The sequence below is a fragment of the Thamnophis sirtalis genome, unplaced genomic scaffold, assembly GCF_051295495.1.
Source record: "Thamnophis sirtalis isolate CommonGarterSnake01/CBP01778 unplaced genomic scaffold, rThaSir2_p1.2 scaffold_7, whole genome shotgun sequence".
In the NCBI taxonomy this organism is placed as follows: Eukaryota; Metazoa; Chordata; class Lepidosauria; order Squamata; family Natricidae; genus Thamnophis; species Thamnophis sirtalis.
Window position 1 is genome coordinate 73633499 of NW_028261387.1, and position 18192 is coordinate 73651690.

At 42.1% G+C, this 18192-nt stretch overlaps 1 long non-coding RNA gene across 1 annotated transcript; it reads right to left on the reverse strand.

Moving 5' to 3' along the window:
• Positions 1 to 7066: 7066 nt before the first annotated feature.
• LOC148044723 (uncharacterized) lies at positions 7067 to 9478 on the reverse strand. The gene is made up of 2 exons (XR_015697357.1): positions 9329 to 9478; positions 7067 to 8181 (listed from the first exon to the last, which is right to left on the reverse strand). It is a non-coding gene; the product is annotated as an uncharacterized LOC148044723 (long non-coding RNA).
• Between the last annotated feature and the right edge of the window lie 8714 nt (positions 9479 to 18192).

The window sequence follows — 18192 nt, forward strand, 5'->3', positions numbered from 1 at the left end:
AAACGCGAGACGCCTGTCGGACACAGCGGCGGGGGGTGGCTTCTTGCCGCCATCGCATTTCACCGCCTTGCCTTCCCCGCCTCCTCCAACGAACAATCCTGCTGCCCCGGCCTGCAGCCAGCCCACCCACCCCCCACCCGACCTGCTCCCTGCCTGGCCAGCCGGCCGGCACAAGGACTCACCACTCTCCTCCTCCTCCTCCTCCCCGCTTGGTGCTGGGCTGGCTGCAGGCCGGGGCAGCAGGATTGTTCGTCAGAGGAGGCGGGGGGGGAGGCGGTGGAGCGCGACAGCTGCGAGAAGCATCTCAGATGGAGCCAGGACACCTGTAAGGCAAGCCGGCACTTTAAAGGCATGCCGGCACTTTAGAGCTCGGCCGCCATTCAGTGAAACATGTTTCACTGAATGGTGGCCGAGCTCTAAAGTGTCGGCATGCCTTTAAGTGCCGGCTTGCCTTCTGCGCTTGCCGGCCCAGAAGGCAAGCCGGCACTTTAAAGGCATGGGCTCGGCCGCCATTCAGCGAAACATGTTTCTCTGAATGGCGGCCAAGCCCTGCCTGCCGGCACTCTAAAGTTAGTTAAGGCAGGCAAGGGAAACCATGAACCAAAAGGAAGTCTTGCTGGGAAGATGCGGCAGCAGGGCTTTAAAGGGCTCCCCCCTCCCCAACAGGCAGCCCACCCAGCCCATTCCTCCCCCCGCCACCACTGTGTCCAACAGGCCAGGCGCCTCGCATTTATGGCAGACATAAACGTGAGACGCCTGGCCTGTTGGGACACAGTGGCGAGAACGTCCCTCCGTCCGATCCACATACCTTTTCCAGCTGTGGAAACTCTGTTAACTCTCCTCTTGTCTGCCCAACATAAGCGTGCTCAACGTAAGTGTGCTCATAAGGCATGATTCACTGCTCCCCGATCAGGAGGTGGGAGAATCAGTGCCTCCTTTGCATATGAAAGTTTTTGCTTTTTAACCCTTTCTTAACTTTTAAAAGGCGAAAAATTCCTTATGCAAAGGAGGCCCCGAGTTCTCTGGCCTTCTCCTAGTTAATACTGAGAGCAGACACCAAGCCACTGTGACTTGAAATCTGGTAGCAACTACCCTGGCTTTAATTATTTTAAAAAAATTATTTAAAATTATTTCCTTTCCCTTAGGAGACTGGCGAGGCCCCGCCTCCCTTGCCTCTAGTGACTGCACATCCCTGACCTCTACAATCCCTTCCATGCTATGGCTCTTGAATTTAGTATAGGCTGTGTCAAAGTAGCCTATACTGTATGCTGATGATTCATAATATATCATGAACTTATAAAAATACTTAGCTAACTGGGTAACTCAACTATGATGAAGCTAGTCATGAGAAAATCTTGCAATCAACCTTTTCCTTAAGTTTTGCTCTCTGTGTGTGTGTGTGTATATATGTGTGGTTCAAATTGCAAAATAATGTATTTTCATAGCCTCAATGGCATTCTCACACTTAATTGATTTCTAAATTCTTCACCAAGATGAGAAAAGGGAAGGAGGATCATAAACGACAATAAGCTAGTGCAGAAAAAAGTTTGAATGAACACATTTTCTGATTTCCTCATCTGAATTGTCTTTTTAATAAATGTGACTCTAAAAGGAAAGTGAAATTAGGGGGGGGGGAAAGATATCTAAAAGCAGCACAAAAATATTCTGATTCTTAGTGTGCTCCTGGAACTGATAGTCAAAAGCTTTATATAATAAAAATCCCCACTCAATCTCAGAAAGAAATTGGAATAAGATCCTGACATATTTGTCTAAAAAAGTGTTTGATTCAAGATTCAGTTCTGAGCTGTGCCATATTAGAAAACTTCAAAAAATACAGCATGTGGATAAAATATAACAATGTGTTTGACTATTCATGCAGCTAGCATATAACATCCTCTAGTGGCTGATCTAGGTAGGTAGAGAAAGGGTCACCAGAAACTCTTTTAGAAGATCTTGTATTGCCCATTTATTGTTTACTAGGAAGGGGGCTCATTCACTCAAGCTTAGCAAATGCTACATAACATTATCATAATAGTGTAAACTAGGCTTTTGTTATTTGGGAACCACACATAACTGTTCACAACAGCAGTTGATGAAAATCAGCTGTAATCATTTAATCTTCTAGAAGTGAGTCATATTGCTGTTTCTAAGCTTAGGATGCAGCTGTGTAATTAGTGGCAATGTGTTTAATATTTTAACATTTTTACTGTTAAATGCCTAGAGCAACTGGTTTAAGATGGGCAACCATTTAAGTTGAATGAGCAAATGAATTAATAAATAATTAAGACAACAAAGGAAGAAACATATTTAAATGCCTTTTCTCTGGTGCAATAATCCAGAATTTCTCCAAAATTGTGATCTCTACTTGTTTTAGACTACAGTTCCCATCATTTCTATCTCTAGGCCATGCTGGCTCTGGGGATCAAAAAGAAAGCATTATTTATGGAGGGTTTTACTACATATTTTTCCTTTGCAACTGGAATGTGCTAAATCTTATCTTTCTTATTTAACTATTGTGTATGAATACTGAGCAACACTATCATCAACAAAAGGTCTCTTACACATATTACTTGAAAAGACCATTGGTTTACCTGAAGGGTTCTTTTCTGTGCACCGCGGGAGAGTCCAAGCAATGGGTTAATTCAGTCTGGTTGCCCTGGGACTGAGGAAACTTTTTCCTTGGCCACACCTCCTGGTGTTGCTAATCTCCAGAATTTTGAGATGGTCTGGAGCTGTGAAAATTGGAAGCGTGAAGCATCAGAGAATGGTAAGTTCAAATTGACACGACGGTCACGAATCCCTGGATGGTTCAACCAGGGCGGGTTGGACTCTCCCACGGTGCACAGAAAAGGACCTTTCAGGTAAACCAATAGCCTTTTTCCTATGCACTGCTTGGAGAGTCCAAGCAACGGGACATACCTAAGTTATGTGCCATCTGGGTGGGCAGGAAGACAGTCCCGGGATTCGGTCATGGGAACAACCGCCTGGAGAACCCTCCTGCTGAAAGAAGCCTCAGCCGAGGCACACGCGTCCAATTTATAGTTCTTGACTAAGGGCGATGGTGAAGACCAAGTGGCCGCCCTGCAGATGTTGTCAATTCCGGCCTGGGTGGCCCAGGCTGCAGAGGTGGCCGCGCTTCTCGTAGAATGAGCGGTAATGTGTCAAGGCACCGTCCTGGACTGGTTCTCATAGGCAGCAGCGATGCACGTTCTCAGCCATCTGCCTACCATGGAAGATAAGACCTTTTTGCCCAAGGAGCCAGGCTGAAACGACAGGAAGAGAGCCTCTGACTTGCGGAAATCTGCAGTGCGACTGATGTAGACCCACAGGGCCCGTCAGATGTCCAACCTGTCTAGGTAGCATTGGAGCCGTATAGGTCTGCCCCTGAGCTGAGCTGCAACCATTGCTAGGACTTTGTGAAGGTCCTGGGTGCCGACGACAGGCCGAATGGAAGGGCCCTATACTGATAGTGCCGGCTGGCATAAAAGAACCACAGAAACCTTCTGTGTTGAAGGTGGATGGGGATGTGGAAGTAAGCCTCCTTTAGGTCGATGGATGTGAGGAGGTCTTCCTGGCGGATTCCCGCCAGGATGGATTGGAGGGACTGCATCTTGAACCTCTGGTAGGCAATGTGCCTGTTGAGGTTCTTGAGGTCCAAGATGGCCCTCCCCCCCCCCCGAGTTTTTGGGTACCAGGAAAAGAATAGAGCCAAACCCCTTTCCTTCCTGGTCGGGGGGGGGGAACCTGCTCTATCGCGTTTAACTCCAGGAGATGGAGAACTTCCTGGTTCATGAGCATCCCCTTGAGGGGGCAGGAGGGAGTGGGGCAGCGGATGACGTTCCCAGCTGGAGGGGATAGGAACTCCAGAGAGAGTCCCTCCCTGACAGTCTGGAGGACCAGGCGTCCTCCGTGGTCAGGGCCTAATGGGGGGCGAACAGCTGGAGCCGACCCCCTATGGGCAAGAAGCTTTGGTGGTCACTTGGACTTGCGGAAAGGCCTATTGGAGACCCTGCCACGGTTGTACTTACGGTACCCGAACTGCTGCCTGCCCCTGTCCCGAAAGGACGGTCTGTCTTGGGACCTATTCCCAGATTGGCCAGTTGGTCTGTTGGGCGAAGAGAAGAAGTAGACGCTTCTGAGGAACGAAAGGGCTGCCTTTTGGAGTAAGGGGTGGACTTACGGTCCTGCTTCTTAGTCAAGGAAGGTAGCACCTTCCGCTTGTCCTTAGACTCAATAAGGAAGGGATCCACAACCTCCCCAAACAATTTGTACCCTTAAACAGGGCACAAGCCAATTTCCACTTATTCTTCTGATCCGCCTGTCAGATCAGACGGTGGGAGGTTACATTAGATGCCAATGCCCTGGAGGCGAATTTTGTTGCATTAAGGGAGGCATCAGCCACATATTGGGATGCTGCAATAATCTTGGTTATGTCCTTGTGGAGATGGAAGTCTCCCGCAGGGAGTTTAGCCTGCAGTTTATGCAGCCAGATAATGGAGGCTCTATTGAAGGACGTGGAGGAGGCCTTGATGGCTTGCCCCCGCTACCACTGCCCCCACTATCGCCGCCCCCCCCAGCTTCCGCCGCGTAGTGCACCTGAGCCCTGGAGGCCTTCCCTCACGAAAGCTGGGCCGTCGCCACCCACCCGAAGCCTCCCGAGTCCCGCTGCTGGAGCTTTGTTGCTTACCTGAGGGGGAAGCAGCAAGCGAAGGCCGAAGGGAATTTTCAAATGGAGGTCAAGCACGAAAAAAGCTTCGCTTCACCTCCAGCCCGCTCACTGATTGGCTGGACTCCAGCCAATCAGTGAGCGGCAGGCTGGGCTTAGTGCGGACGGGCGGGGGAGCAAGGGAGCTAGCTGCGGATGGGCGGGGAAATGAGCAAGGGAGCTGCGACGCGCCGGCAAAAGGACGCTTTGCAGTGACAGGGGCCAGGACCGGTACCAGCGCTCCCGGAAATTAATTACTTCCGGGTTCACCGATGAACCGGTTTGTGTGAACCAGGAGGAACCCAACCCTGGAGGGGCCCCTTGACTGGGCTGGGAGGTACTGGGGCAGCGGGAGGCTTGGCACGTTTTTGCATGCCCTCCGCAATGCCCTTGTCTATGGCATGGGTGACTATGGCCTGCATGTTCGGCAGAAAGCTCAGGCTCCTGGTTCGACTTGGGATCCTGCCCAATGGACTCCTCAGGGGGGAGGGAGTCCAGGTGAAAGGGAATGCGCTTGGACGAGCCACTCTGGGTGGGGCTCTCAGGGAGGGGACCCTGTTCGGACACCCAACAGGGGGCCGGGGAACCCGGCTCCACCAGCGATCTGTCCGGAGACAGGTCCTGGGACTCCACCTCCTCAGCAATTAAGGAGAGAGGATCTCCCCTTGGTAAAGGGAAAAGAAAAGGTTCCCCAGGAGGATTGGCCTGGGAAGAATCTTTTGCTGACTGGCGTCGGGCCTTCTCAAATTGTTTGTCAAGAGCCCATTGGCGCCTCTCAGAGTCTTTGGCCTCAGCCACGGAGGGAGCTTTGTGAGGTTGATTGTCCTGGCTAGGCACCCTGCCTTTCCTAGGCCCACCACCCCTAGTTGAGAAGGATCCCTTGCTAGGGGCCTGGTCTACCATCAGAGGTACTCGATGGGCTGGATAGCTTCATGGCCAATGACACCACAAGATAATAGGCCGAGTGCAGGTAGAAGGCCGGAGGACTGGAGGCTCTGGCTGGCTATGCTGGAAAAAACAGAGAAGAATAATGAGAAAAGGTAAGGACAAAGGGCAAAATTGCTAATGTGATTAGTGTTACACAATAAAAGAAAAAATGTTCAGTCAGAAAAACAGAGAGTCTCCTCCAGCCACGGGTGTAGGAGGCGAGTAGGATGCCTGCAGCCAAGGCTGCAATGCCTGGCAGAAGGACAGGGAGGGCCAGGCCACAGAAAACATTGGCAAGAGGGCCTTCCCTGCGCCGGTGCAAAGACCACCGGTGGCCTAGGAACCAGCGCCTCGTGAATGATGTGGGTGACAGAGGCCCAGCCAGAAACTCAGACAGGGCCACTGCTCACCCTGCGGCCTTCTGTTGAAGCGTGGTCGAGCGGTTATAGCCGTGAGGAAAGGGCGCAAAAAGCATCTGTCCTCCAAAATGGCCGCTGCTGTAGCGTGGGGGGAATGAGGCGGCAAAAGCAGCAACCGTACTTTTAAACGGCGGCCGCACGCCTCTCCATGGCAGGCTCGGTCCAGAAAGGGGCGAGGAATGAAAAAACTTGGCTAAAACAAATAAGGGGACCTTGCAGGGAGTCGCTGGCACTGCCAAACGCCTTGTTGCACTTTTTAAAAGTGAGCGGCAGGCCTCCGAAGCCGACCTAGTGCGGCACAGCAACCGAGTACCCCCTTCCACCACCACACCTACCTCCTGGCCTTCAAAGGAATCAGTGACGACAAAGAAAACACACCAAGAATTGAAAAGTATAATAAATCTCTGAAGGTAGTAGGGAAGGAAGGTAAAAAACTGAAGGAAAAAGTAATTTAGAGTAGAGAGTACTCTCTACTAGGGAGTAATTTAGCTGGAGCTCACACAAAACAATCCTGAACGGGCAGACTGAGGAAAAATTCTGGGGATTAGCAACATCAGGAGGCGTGGCCAAGGAAAAACTTTCCTCAGTCCCAGGGCAACCAGACTGAATTAACCCATTGCTTGGACTCTCCAAGCGGTGCACAGGAAAGCAAGAGGAATATTCAAAACTACGTAAACATAACTCACGTCTTGCAGATATTGAAGAAAAAAGCAGGAAACAAGAAGTTAACTTTTGGAGCCTATAAATTGTCTAAAATTTTGAAGGGAGAGGGGAAAATGCAGTAAATTAATGATAAATATATTTTAGGATTTACCTTGTAGGGCTTTTATGTTCTTAAGACCTGCATCACAGGAAAAACTAACTGATTATGTGTCAGTTTTTGTTGCCTAAAGAAGAAGAAAGGCCATATCAGTTTTTACCCTTTAACTGTATGGTGAAGGTTGATAAACTTCTTCATTCTCTCAATGAAGAAAGACCTCAATTTAGCAAGAGTTTCGAATATATGAGGCATAGATTTTATATTGTGTTTTATTCATTCTTTTTTTCTGGAAAGAAATGAATGGAAAAAGATCAGAGGTGTGTGCCACATACTGCGACAACTGGTTTGCCCAGAATGCAAAAATGTGAGAGCCTGCGTACTTTCTGTGCATGCACGTGGCTGCAAAATTACGGTGATTGCATAGGATGGGATAGCACTGCAGTGGGTGGGCCGGCCCAGCCGCTGGTCGAAACTACCGGTTCGCCCAAACCAGCAGCAGCCGCCCACCTCTGAAAAAGATGAACAAAATTAATTTCATACTATCACTGTAGAAAGCAAATCTGGTTAATTTCCACAAGCGTTGTTTGGTCATTTGCATGCAAGTGTTTTAAACAGCTTTCAGGATTTATCCATCAAGCGAGCAGATTAAAGCCATTTCTAAAGGATGAGAAGATTTGGATCTGATACCAATTCTAAACCTGTACAAAACACCTAACTAAGACTCAGTAGAATGTTATGCATTCCTAATTTAAATAATAGCAATTGTTTCTACACTCCAAGCTCTCATAACAATTGCACAACATTATATTGTGTGCAACTGACGCAAATCAATGTCATCTTACAATGCCTAAAAAGTCATGTAGAAATAGATCTGTGCCATTTGTATGGCTACATCTGGTATTAAAGATTATAGTGTCCCAACTATATAGAGAAACTTTTACCTTTAAAATAAAATTAAATATTTCAGAGGGGACTCTTGGCTTCCAGCAAGGATTACAAATGAAATTCAGGGCAGACACAATATGTTTTCCTGACAAGTTTCAAAAGGCTTCCATTATTCATGGAACAGATGATTCTGTTCAAAATACTGAAAAACACTGGATTTTGTTAAGTATTAAATTGTAAAGAATGATTGTATAATGAAAGTAAATGTCATTTATTTTATCCAAGTCACTTCCCTTGTAAGATCTCCAAAGTCTTCCATAAAGTTGAAAAAGGATAATGACCACCACACATTTTAAGCAGTAAGAAGAAAAAACGCCAGGATATTGGAGTAGATAATTTCCAATGTTGTTTTCATTTCTTCCATTCTATGATTCTGTGACAATGTTCTTTTCATTTCTTCCATTCTATGATTCTGTGACAATTATCTGTAAATAGGTAATGAAATAATATATAAATTGACAACCATTAATTCAACGAGGCTATATATTATCTCAAATACAAATAAAGCATATGACAGAATTTAAACAATTTCGGATGCTCTAAAAAAAAAAGCTTAGCAGACTTGAACTCATTTAGTAATTCAAAGAAGATGGCAAGGGAATCACAGGGGTATAAGGCAAGGTTGGTAGCTATTTTACTGTCTTCTTCATGTTTAAAAAATACCTCCCAGCCTTTGAATATTTAATTTAATTTTCTTCATCTATGCTACAACAGCTTTTAACCTCATCTTTGTTTTAATTCTGATGGTTTGATAGCTTTAATCTATTATGTTTCCCTATGGATAATGAATGAATTGCTTGTTAACACCTCAATGGAAACTGCCACTGGGAGACAAATAGTAAATGGTAACAAAAAATAAAATAACTGACTTGGCAAAAGACAATTTTTTATGTTCCTAAAAAATAATTACATGGGCCCCCAAATAAGTCAGGAGAGTTTCCCTAATCTTTTCCAGATTTCAGTCTGATTTAATCTCTCAGGATCAGTGAGATTCTGTTCAGATAAATACATTTCTACAGTTGTAGTTGTGAAAAGTTTGCAGCTATTTTAGAGATCTTCTCTCACATAAAAAAAAGTTTCGGAAAGGAGAAAATATAGTGTTGTATCCCTTGGCCTAGAAAGAGAGACTTCAACTAGACCAGGGCTGTCAAACTCGCAGGAAGGTTGTGTCATGTACTATAACGCCCACACTCGGTTTAGTGAAGGGGGGGGCAAAAGCTGTGATACGTCACATGACGACGTGAATTTGACACTGCTGAATTCGACAGACAGAAAATGTGTTGATCAATATAAAGTATCTCTATTTAATCCAACATATCATTAACTGGAAGCAAGTAATAATGCTCATTCAGAATCAAAGTACATATCACAATATAACAATAAGTCACAAAAACAAAATTCCTCATTTTTTAAAAAAATTTTTTTACTCATCACGTAGGAACAAACATCAGATTCCCTGAATTTGTTTTGAAGTATAATTCCCATTATTCTAGGCCAGAAATGATGCAAGTTCACAATACCCTGGGCAACAGGTTGGAAGAAGTTAATGGAGATCACCAGTGTCAAACTCACCATGTCACATTGCCATCATGTGAAGTTTCATGACATTTTTCCCATTCAGGGAGCTGGGGTGGGCATGGCCTATGTATGATGCATCTGGCCCGCCAGCTGCCAGTTTGACACTCCTGATGTAGATCATTTGACCAGCAGGGAGAAGGATTTTTTAAACTTTAGAAAAAATTAACATCACATATTAACATTAGCATAGGATTTTTACTATGGATTGTACAAATCTCAGTGGACATTCAATGTACAATGTTAAAGAAGAAGCAAACAAAATGGAGATGGTCTGATTGGGGCTGCAGAACTAGATGGCCTCTACACAGGCAATGAAAGGTGGTGGACTGCATATCTGCTGGCATATTTAACTGTGGTCTGGAATTTTGCAGGGCAGATGTGGCTGGTCCAAAGATATAGAGAGTATGGCCAGAAAGTAGTGAAAGTAATTCTGTCCATCAACAACTATCCTACTCTTTGGGACCTCTTCTAAGGGGAAAATAATCAGTGCAAACTATCTGATCTTTCAGTAAAAATGACCTCTCTCCTGTTTCTCTTTCAGACACACAGGCATTATTTTTCTGCATTTTCAAACTATAACACCATAGTTAGTCTGGATTCATAAATCATATGCATCATGCATTATATCGTTTTAGTTTTACTGGAGCCTGATGCATAAATCCAGGCAACTGTGGCTGGTTCAACAAGCAATACTTTTGTTAAAACAGCTTACACATTCTGTTTATTTTATACATATACTGTATGTAATTGAATTAGCATATTGCAAGTAAACCATAATATGGTATATTTGATTTTGGCCCAATCAATTTTTTGGTTTGTAAACTGTAAGTTTTGACCTAGATGTACATGTTTGTATGTATGTACGTATAGACAGGCACATTAAACCTCTGATTGAATGAACTGTACTAAAAACAAGCTAACACTTAGGTTGGAGAGTGAATTTAGCCTTTTAAAGAGACAGCTGACTAACAGCTAAGAAAGTTCAGTGAATTTACTTGAAACCCTAGATTAATTTTCTGCAATTAAAATGTAACTATGAGGTCTTCAGCAGCAGTGGGATTCACATAAGTTTACCACTGGTTTGTAAATGTCAACGCTCTCATTGCACGCGCCTTCTGCACATGTGTGTGGCCATTCACTCATGCACTTTGCTTGTGCGTGCAGCGTGCACACAAGCATGCAATGTCAAAAATGAGGCTACATAGGACGTTTTAGAGCCTGGGCGGGTGGGGCGGGGCAGGGCCACCCGCAGTTCGCCGCTACCGGTTTGGGTAAATGTGGTCTTCAGCAAACCATGAAGATGCAAAATCATGATACATGATTTGTCATCAAATACTATCCTATCCTTACTTCTTTTGTCCCAATATTTGGCATAATTACATACGGTAAACCTCAGAATTTATATGATGAGATTATCATGTAGGTATCATTTGCTGCCCTTTGCTCTCAATACCCATGGAAAGTAACCTCAGAATACTTAGAAGAATTTTGTTGATCTATTCCTAGTGTCGTTGGGAGACATTTCTGCTTTTGTTCAAAACACGAGAAATCCTTGCTTAAAAAAAAATTGTTTCTGCTATTGTGATCTGCTAGTTAAAAATGCTACTATTTTGTACACAGGCATTCGTTAAATTGCTCCCAATAATTGCTGTATAGAATCTCTATATGAGAAGCCAAAGCAACTTATGACAGGATAAAAATAGATGCCCTGGATCAAGATCAGCCGAGTTTAAAGCAACCTGACCCTAAAGACAAAGCTTCTCACAAGAGGATTGTGTGCTTTATAAACAAGAATACGGGTATTTACATTCTTTTGGAAAAGTATCCCGAGCTGTGCTGACTCAGTAGAACTACTACATTTGACTTTCTCCCGTAATGCTTTCTAACAGCCCTTTGTTGCATACTGATACTCAGCTATTTTTGTCCTGTTTTGTTGTTGTTTTTTTAAAAAACCACTTACTCCCACACAAATAAAAGCCAAGCAAAAAACTGTGATGGTTTTAAGAGTTTAAAATGGCTTTATCTCATTTTTCCTAATATAACCTACAGTAAATTACCATCCAGTCACTATTTAGAGTTGGCATACTAATGCCTGGTTTGTACGTGAAGGACAGAATATCCATTCAGTGTAGCATGTAAGGCAGCAAATTAAAATTCAAGGTGGGTTCGAATTTTAAGAGCAGCAAAAGAAGGCTTTCTTGGAACAAGAAGGTTACAATCATTAAGCTAAGAAGTAACAAAGAAGTGAGGAGGCTTTTGATTTCCCAAGAAATCTTCACTAGGTGAATGCTAAACCAAAAGGATGGAAGTGGGAAGGGCACCCATTTATTTTAAACTACAAAAACAAATCTAGAAGGACTCTGATTCAGTTGCATGCCTCTAAAATTTTGATCATTTACTATTAATATAATGGAATAGTTTATTAATTAGTCTTGCAACCTTAGTGATAAAGAAAAATAAAATGCAGATATAATCTGATTCCAGGGTAAAAAGATGCTAAATGTGGTCACTTTTGCCTCTATGTGTCTTTCTTCAAATAGGCTTTCCTCCAGTCCTTAAATCAACAGAGAAGTACAGTAGCTTACTTTGCAAGATATTTGTGCAGAACCCTCTGACGTTTGAGTGACATTTGACCATGATTAAACCTGCCCAGCTGAGCAATTATCAAAACTTGTCTCCTCCCCAGCCCACTTTAATGGATATTTTTGCTGATGACTGATGACCTTTGGTGAGAGAGCAAATTAAGGCATCTGCCAATTGCTTTAACTTGTCCAGCCTCAAATAATAAGGACAGCCTCACACCTTAATCTCATTACTCAGAAGAAACAGGACACAATTAGTTTTGCCCTCTGTTAATTGCATGCTGGACTCTCACCTTCTCTGGATGAACTGGGTTTGAGCGGTAGAGAAGCAGCTCTTGAAGTCTGTAGCAGCCTCATTGAAAAATGTTGGATGGAATTCTGGGAGCTGAACTCCACACACCTTCATTTACTGAGCTTGCGAACCACTTGGTCTAAAGCTATCCTGCTAGGCAGATGCCACTATGGGAATATGTCATTCATTGCATCACCAACGAATACAGAGGTAGGATAAGCTTAAAAATGCTTTTAAACTGAAACAACTAAGAACCAACCCAACAAAGTCTGTCTCCACAAGCTGAGAATAAGACAAAGGCCAACGCACATGAATGGGTCCTTCCACATCAGCTAGTGAGGCATTATTTTGCTACACTTAGCAAAGTGTGAGGACATGTCATTATCTCAGTAGCAATTGTGTTTCCTTGTTGCTAGCTATTTATTCACTTATTATTCATTTATTTACTTCTTATTTATTCTATTGCTATTTACTCTATTTCTATTATTTCTGCTATTTATTCATATATTAATGAAGTATCTATATAGCAGGAGTGTCAAACTGGCGGCCCGTGGGCCAGATCCATCATGCACAGGCCATGCCCATCCCACTTCCAAGAAGGGGGGAAAGGTCACAAAACATCACATGACAGCAATGTGCCGTTGTAAGTTTGACACCCATGCTATAGAGCACAAATAAGTGTTGCTATCCAAATGAATTACAGAACTAGCAATGGCATTTTAAGAAAAAGTTTCTAGCAGTTCTCTCAGATTCCTTAGTGGCTGTGTTAACCAGCCATTCCCAACCAGGTGCTAGACTCCAACTACCAGAATTCCCAGGGCAGTGGGATTTTGAGAATAAAGTCCAACACATCTGAAACAAGAACCAGCTTTGTAAGCCTTAATTTCCTCTCCTAATTTCCTGGGCTCAAATGAGAGACTTAACTCATTTCTCTCAGTTTCAATAGCAGCTAAGGACAAGTCCTGGAAGCCAGCCATATTCTGAATAAATCTATTTGGGTGGCTAAACTGAATTCATTCAGCACCATCAAAAATATATCATCTATTGCTTTCTTAGGAAACTATTTAGAAAGCAAAGAAAGTGCTGATCTTTAGTTCTATCTTGTAAATTAGATGTACAGAACCTGAGGCACTTGAGGTACAAGTACTCTCCCGAGTTTTGGGGTATGGTCAGAGATGCTCCAAATTTCCATCAAACTGTCTTTAGTGTAAGAGAAACAGGAAGTACACAGAATAACTGAACAGGAAACATTCTATTAACTTGACTTTACAAAACTCTAACTTTCCTAACAAAAGAACTCAAGCCTATAGTTCTGGTATTTCCTGATTGTCTCCACCCAAGTATTAACCAGGTTTAATTCTGCTGAGCTTTTTGAGGTCAGCCAAGGTCATCTGAGCATTGCCAAAGTTGAACTTTTCTGCAGCAGGCTATAAAGACAAACCTTGCTTTAGGGCTGTAAATAAAAATCTGCTTTCATCTTCCATTTTCCAGGCCAATAAAAGCCATGTACCAGGCTAACTGATAAAATCAGTTATATTTCTATTTAATATAATGAAATAGCTGTAAAATAGTTCATAGTTCAGAATTTCCTCCTACGCATAGTTCAGAGTTTCTCATAATTAGCAACTTTAAATTGTATTGACTTCAATTTCCAGATTTTCCCAGCCAGCGTGTTTAAATCATTCAGCCACTGTATTTAAATTGCAGTTCTTCTGCACTGACTTGATTGTGTTGGAGTCACCATTCATATTGGTTATATTTGTTCTCAGATTTGCAAGGAAACTGAACAACATACTACAGGCAATCCCCATTTAGTGATTGCCTCATTTAGTGACTAGTTAGAGTTATGTCAGTGATGAAAGTAGCTTTGCAACCAATCCTCACATTTATGACTTTCACGAATCTTTAAAGCATAGGAAAGCTGAAGTAAGATCTTTAGCACTGTCATGGTTTCATTTCATGAACACTTCACTTAACAACTGAGTGGTCCCAATTGTGGTTGCTAAAAAAGGACTATTTGTAAAATGCTTTCAAATTGGCATCCTATGTAAACCATACACAATGCCTGTTTGTGTTTAAGTTTTAGGAAAGTACATTTAAATGTTGCTGTCATCTATTATTTGACATTTATATTTACAAAAAAAATGTTTATTCAGTAGTGTTTATTTATTTAGTGTCTTTCAGTCAATCTTAATAGATACCTGGACAAATCTATGCAGTTTTCTTGGCAACATTTTCTGTAAACAGTTTGCCACTGTCTTTTTCCTCGAGCAGAGATCTCCAACCTTGGCAACTTTAAGTCTTGTGTTGCTGGCTGGGGAATTCTGGAAGTTGAAATCCACAAGTCTTAAAGTTGCCAAGTTTGGAGATCCCTGTCCCAGAGCCAAAGGAGCTTGACTGGTTAACAAGCATCTCACCAGGCTAGAATTCATGGTCACACAGTTTTCAACTAGTACACACAATACAGTAAGTAACCACTGCATCCACTTGGCTTTCTGTTACTATTTCCTTTATTTTTTTAGTTATTAGTTTCTTAAGAAATGGGTGTTTTCTAAGTGACCTTTCTATGTAAAGTTCACAGTTAAACAGAAATTAATTTTGTTAACTTGTGCAAGTTCAAAAATTCAGCGGATGAGAGGAAGAATGACTGACCCAGTGTGAGAGCCAAGAATGAATGAGAATAGTGATTATCTAATGAGTTATGTGCTTAGAGACAGGTCTCAATTCATGTCTATAGCGTTTTGTGTGTATTCACAAAATGTCTATACCTTTCAAACAGATAACTCTGGGTGGTAAACAGGACAAATCAATGTAACATAAAAACTATCCCCCAATCATTTTATCTGTCCCATCAATAAAACATCCTCTCAACATAGCATATTTAAGTCTATATCTATTCACTCAGACACCATCAACTAGGAATCAAAGTAAGCAATATTCCATTTTCAAATAAACGTTTTAAGTGTTTTCCTGAATGCCAAACATGAGGGGCCATGACACTTAGGGCAGCATGTTTCATTATGCTATGGCAATCAGAGATGCTTGACTTCTTGGAGGAAGCGTATTCAGATCCTGCCTGGATTGCCTGGACGTGACAGAATCATAATCATAATCAATCTTGGCACTGTAATGCTAATTATAACCTATTAGGGGGGTGTTATAGGTTATAGGTAATAATTAGCACTTGGGGCAGAAGATCGGAATAGAGTGGTGAATAAACAGGATGCAGTGGCTCAGTGGCTAAGACACTGAGCTTGTCAATCAGAAAGGTTGGCAATCCAACGGTTTGAATCCCTAGTGCCACGTAACGGAGTGAGCTCCCATTACTTGTCCCAGCTTCTGCCAACCTAGCAGTTCGAAAGCATGCAAAAATGCAAGTAGAAAAATAGGAACCACCTTTGGTGGGAAGGTGCGCCCTTGTTGTTTAGTCATGCGGGTCACATGACCACAGAGATGTCTTTGGACAGCACTGGCTCTTTGGCTTTGAAACAGAGATGAGTACTGCCCCCTAGAGTCGGGAATGACCAGCACATATGTGTGAGGGGAGCCTTTACCTTTTTACCTGTCACATTTCAAGGAAGGTCACATTACCACCTCTTTAAAACATATGGTATTTTGCCCTTCCTTAGAAAAGCATTAATCCCCTTCTGATCTAGCTGCAATAATCATGTTTTTAGAAACCAATTCCAGGAACTGTCTTATTTTAATGTTGGTATTTTGTTTCACCAAGCAAGAAGAAGAACCACATACTTCCTTTCTCAGTGTGGTTTCCTCAGTTTTAACTGCACTTGTTTATACCATCATTAATTTGCAATAATTCTTGTTTTAGGTTCCCACTAGAATAAGAAAGTAGCAACAATTAAAGCAATGAAAAATATTAACAAAAATGGGAGGTCAAGGGAAATCCTAGTATTCTTATGACCAGACATTAGAATGGATTTGCACCAGTTAGTACACTATGCTAGGCCAACACCTGACCACACAATGTATTATGCTATCTATTTTTAATTGCATGCTATCCTTCATAGTCAAGTTTCCCCAGAATCGTTCTCCCACACTAACATCACAAAATAAAGATTCAAATTCAGAATATTCAAATACCCAATGAAAATAAATAGTAATTTCCACAATACAAGTTCAAAATAAATAAAACATTTTAAACCATTTCAAGTACTGGTTTGGCGTGTCACTTCACACCTCACTGCAAATTGTAATAAACACAAGAGTTTTGCATTAATTGATGTATTAATATAGCTAGCATGAAAACGTGTGCATAAAAATAAGAGGAAAAGAGAAAATGGGAATTCAAGCGTATATAGAATTGAATGCGATTTTTTTTTTGTTACGACTTGATGTCTGAACTATAGTGAGCCATGTTGGAAGTGAAGAGATTGGAGCTCCCAGACTTATGAACACCAAGATCTGGCTTGCCTGTATGATAAAGCAAAACACTAGATATGTGTATTTTAAAACTCTGACATATGGATTAGTAATCTATGGCTTTCTACGTCTAGTTTGAACTACAACTCCCAGCATCTTTTACAATTATGCATATGATTTTGGGCATTGGAAGCTATAGCTAAGCAACATCTTAAACTTCCAACTTCACTTCTAGTCTAACGTAAGGTGTAATGCCTTTTAAACTTACAAGGCTATTTACAAATCACTTGAGTCAGCATACAATTTGATAGGCATGTAATCTGCTTTCTTATTACTGCTGTAATCCCTATCTTAATTTCACTGCCAATTTCCTGACTTCTCTTCAAGGTAATGCATGGAATACTCAACAGGTTGTGTACATGCTGAAACTACCTTTGAAAGGGGGAAAATATTATTTTAATGCTAGTCCAATGTAAGTAAGGATGACTTCAGAAGTTGCCAGGATTGTATTTAAATGCAGGTGGGGAGAGGCCCTAGGACGACTCAGCAGTCAACTAGCAGGATATTCTTAAAAATACATTTTAATCTGGAGACTAGAATCTATTTACACATATATTAAATAACAGTATAAAATAAGCAGTGACAATCAGAAATACAAAGTAATAAGCCTTTTTATACAGCTATATAATTAACATAAAGATTTTGTAACCCTGACAATGGCAAAATCATTGTTTGAAGTCTTACTAACACAGAATGAGTAATTGGAATATTTCATTGTAATATTGAAAAAAACCCCTCTAAAGGCTATTCATAATTCTGATTGAATTAAAATACTTCATTTTATTGTATGTACATTGTATGTCAATGTCCAATAAAACCATCTTGTAGACACCTGTAGCAGTAAAATAGTGGAGTTTAATATATGTCACATTATTGGCTATTTGTACAAGACTATTAGTACCTTCAGTGTTGCTAAATGCACCGCATAGTACATAATTCAAATACTTCATTCTGAGTTGTGTACAAAGATGAATTTAAACCTGTTCAGCTGGTATGGGAACAATAAGCATACTTGTAAAATTGTTTCAGTAACATCTTTACTTTACACTTGTTTATATTGCAAGGTTTTTGGTTTTTTTTACATAACAGGAAGAGAATGTAAACACCGAATTCTTACTGCATCAGGTTGAATAAATGGGGCTGGGCAAAACATTCGTCCTAGTTTCCAAAAGTCGTTTAATTTCCCGTTTTAAAACTACATAATTTTGCTCTGAATGCCAGTGGTACTTATTCGCAAGACCACTCAGTATTTGAAACCATGGGATCTATTCTAAAATTATCCACCGCATTGCTGAATGGGATCCCTTGGAAAGGTTTAGGAACTACAGCAACACGTGTTCATCAGGGGCAAGCCTTGTGGTTTTGTCTTTATTTTGTTTTCCTCCCATCTTCTTAAAACTCTGACTCGAATTCAGTCTAAAGCTCCTCCTCCTGCTGCCACCCCGCAAAAAAAACACACCTCTGTCCATGCACAACTTTAATCTGTCTCTGAAGCCTTTGGCCGAGCCCGGGGTTGGCACAACCGCGCTTGGCGGGGAAGCAAA